The 4022-nt window shown below is 41.7% G+C and overlaps 1 pseudogene; it reads right to left on the reverse strand.

Moving 5' to 3' along the window:
* Positions 1 to 1252: 1252 nt before the first annotated feature.
* Positions 1253 to 3508, reverse strand: LOC112648002 (casein kinase I-like; annotated as a pseudogene).
* Positions 3509 to 4022: the final 514 nt, after the last annotated feature.

Genomic DNA, 4022 nt, shown 5'->3' on the forward strand with positions numbered 1-4022 from the left:
ATATAATATCAAAAACATAAAACATGAGGGGGGAGTAATAATGTAGTGCATTTGGAATGCAGTCAAACTTAAGTGACAATCAACTTAAAACAGACTGCTATATAGATACATTGTTGTTTGTGAACCTCATGGTAACCACAAACCAAAAACCTGTAATAGATACATTAAAAAAAAACAAAGAAAGAAATACAAGCATAACACTAAAGAAAGTCATCAAATCACAAGGGAAGAAAACAAGAGAAAAAGAAAAATGAGAACAACTGCAAAAAGCAGAAAACAATTAACAAAATGGGAAAATGTACATACCTATCAATAATTACTTTAAATGCAAATAAACTAAATGCTCCAATCAAAAGACATGGCTAAATGGATTAAAAAACAGCAACAACAAGATTCATCTGTATGTTGCTACAAAAGATTCACTTCAGACCTCAAGACACACAGACTGAAAGTATAAGGATGAAAAAAGATATTCATGTAAAAAAAATGAAAAGAAAGCTGGGGTAACATTAATTATATCAGATAAATTAGACTTTACAACAGGCTGCAAAAAGAGACAAAGAAGGTATTATATAAAGGAAAAGGGCTCAATCCAGTAAGAGGGTATAACAATTATAAATGTCTATGCACTCAACACAGGAGCACCTAAATATATAAAGCAAATACCGACTGACACAAAGGGAGAAATTGAAAGTAATACAAAAATACTAATAGACTTTAACATCCCATTTGCATCAATGGGTAGATCATCCAAATAGAAAACTACTATGGAAGCATCAACCTTAAATAACACATTAAACCAGATAAACTTAATTCATAAATAGAGGACACTGCAACCAAAAACAGCAGAATACACATTCTCCTCAAATGTACATGAAACATTCTCCAAGATAGATCACATATTAAGCCACAAACAAGTCTCAAAAATTTTTTAAAGATTATAATCATATCAAGCATCTTTTTCCTGTCACAGAAATATGAAACTAGAAATCAATCACAATAAAAAAAAAAAACTAGCAAAACACAAACAGATGGAGGCTAAAAGACATGCTACTAAACACCCAAGGAGTCAACAAAGAAATCAAAGAGGAAATTAAAAATTACCTGGAGAGAAATGAAAATGGAAACACAATGTTCCAAAACCTATGGGGTACAGTAAATGTAGTTCTAAGAGGGAAGTTTATAGTGATTCAGGCCTATCTCACGATAAAAGAAAAATCTCAATAAAAATTTTTCAGTTTTTAGTTTTTAATGAACTTGTAAAAAAGCTCTCATTTCAAAATAAAAACAGAATCCCAGATCATATAGATGTTTATTTACAGTGATTACAGTGATTACATTTATCTAAGCAACATACATACATGTTCACTTGTAAGATGTTAACTAAACTTCTGTGACAAATATGCTTTTTAATACCAAGAACATTATAGAGTTAATGCAGAATCCTAAAGATAATCTAGTAGTCACTAAGTTTTTCTGAAGTCTTTAGATGGTGTTATTTCTAGCACACGGAAGCAGGCAGGGTCTTTCACCTGCTCAAACACTGGAATCTTTGGTTGCTACCATATCAGCTGGCTGGCAAACAAGAAGCCAACCATTTTAAGAATGTTTTAAGTGAATAACTTGCAAACCCCAGGGATGGATGAACCCTAAGAATGCACAATTGTGAGCATTTACAACCATCACACCTGTGGCTGAAGACTGTTCATGCCGTTCTTCTGAAATGAGATCTCAAAGCAGTGTAGTTCAAAACAAAAGATTTAACAAAAAATTGGCTTATGCACAATTTCTCCACCAATTTGTGTCAACCATTTTGTTAACTTTTCCACTTGAAAAAATGCAATAGAAAACTGGACACCATGTTTCACTATCTCAGTTAATATTCACAGTTACAACTCGGGACACGGCATCACCAATGCTGCCCAGAGCCAGTTTATACTCAAGTTCTTTACATAAAGTAAATGGTTGTTCACAACCACTGGCTAGTGTACATATGAACAAAAATTCCTAGAACTGGGGAGAAACAAACGCTGCTCCAATCATCTGCTCTGCTTCTTCTGTTCCTCAATTCACGGTTAGAAACCTGTGGGGGTTTGGGCCTGCTGACCCTGCCCACTTGAAGAGGCCGCCTACTGTGCTGCTTTCTGCTTCAACGTTGTCCAATCAAATGTGTAGTCACACTGGTGGTTCAGGGTCCTGAAGAGAATTCGGAATAGCTGCCTCGGATACAGGTAATCCGGGGCTTCCTCAAAGCATAGCCCACGACAATACGTGGCAAATTTTGCAGGAAACCCCTTACAGAAAACTTCGACAGGAGTGGATATCTTTTCACCAATCTTTTCATATTTTTGCTTTTTTGTTGCAGCCTTTAGTCCTTGCCGTGGCTGGCTGGTTCTATTAAAATACATCAAAACATACCCTAATGATTCCATGTCATCTCGGCGATGATGTTCCATACCAAGATGTGCGTTGATGCTAGCATATCGGGCAGGGCCAGTGAGATTTTTATCATCTCTGTATGGTATGTGTTGCCTTGTCCTGTTGTTCTGTACTTTTGGGCCAAACCAAAATCAATAAGGAATAATTTATTACAGTGACGCCCAATACCCATTAGGAAGTTATCTGGTTTAAGGTCTCTGTAAAATTCTTCGTATGCACATACTCAATTCTACTGATCATCTGGTCAGCTAACGTAAGTACAGTTTTCATTGTGAACCTTCTTTTTTTTTTTAATATTTTATTTATTTATTTAGGAGAGACACACAGAGAGAGAGAGAGAGAGAGAGAGAGAGACAGGTAGAGGGAGAAGCAGGCTCCATGCAGGGAGCCCCACGAGGGACTAGATCCGGGGTCTCCAGGATCACGCCCTGGGCTGAAGGCAGCGCCAACCGCTGAGCCACCCGGGCTGCCCCATTGGGAACCTTCTTGAACAGAAATTGAAGAGGTCTTGGAGACCGGGTCCGAGAAGATCCATACCTAGCACACCGCAGTCTCTCCTGACCATACCTCCGTACGTGGGGGTTGCCCACCCCGCCTTGAAGAATCTCACAGAGTCGGCTGCCGTATAGCCGCTGGGGATGCCTGGCCTCCTGAGAGAGTCTAGCTTCTCTGCCACTTCCTCGCCGTCGGTAATGCTGATCGCCAGATAAACGTCCCCGAAGGAGCCAGACCCGACCTTCCGTGCCAGTTGGTATTTCCCTCCGGCAGTGAATTCGGCCTTGGAGCCGCCGCTGCCCGCCATCCTGAGAGACCAAGGTGGAGGCTGGGGCCGAGCGCCGACACCTCTGAGGGGAGCACGGAGGCCTCTGCGGCTCGTCCGCGGAACGAGGCTGCGGCGGAGGGCGGCAGGAAACGGACAACGTTGGCTCTTCCAAGGCGTTACGGGGCCCGGAATCGGCCGAGCGGAACCGACCACCGCGGCTCAGTCAGGGGCCGCAGTTTGCGACGGGCGGTTCTCGCGCGCACCAGACCCGGCCACTCGTTTCTGGGCGGCCGCCGGGCTCGCTTTCACGGCGACGTCGCGAGCTGGAAAAGCGGCGCGGTGGTTTACGGCGGTGATATCGCTGGCCCCGCCGCGGCCGGCTCCCGCCCGGCGGGACCCCTGTCACCACGCCGACGCCCTCGCCGACGCCGCCATCTTGTTACTCCGGCTCCAGCCAACACCTCAGCTAAAAAATTTAACTATACACCCTGAATAAACTAGAAAAATATAAGGCATAAAGTTGGTAGAAGAAAGGAAATAATAAAAATCTGAGAAGACATAGATGAGACACTGAAAAAATAGAGAACATCAATAAAACTGAGAGCTGATTCTTTGTAAAGATATACAGAATTGACAAACCTTTAGCCAGACTCAACAAGAAAAAAAAAAAAAAAAAAAGAGGGGCCAAGTAAATAAAATCAGAACTAAAGAGAAGTTACAACACCACACAAAGGATTATAAGAGACTAGTATGAAAAAAAAAAAAATAAGAGACTAGTATGAACAATTAATTATGCACCCACAAATTGGGACAGCCTAGA

This window comes from Canis lupus, chromosome 7 (assembly GCF_003254725.2).
Source record: "Canis lupus dingo isolate Sandy chromosome 7, ASM325472v2, whole genome shotgun sequence".
Lineage (NCBI taxonomy): Eukaryota > Metazoa > Chordata > Mammalia > Carnivora > Canidae > Canis > Canis lupus.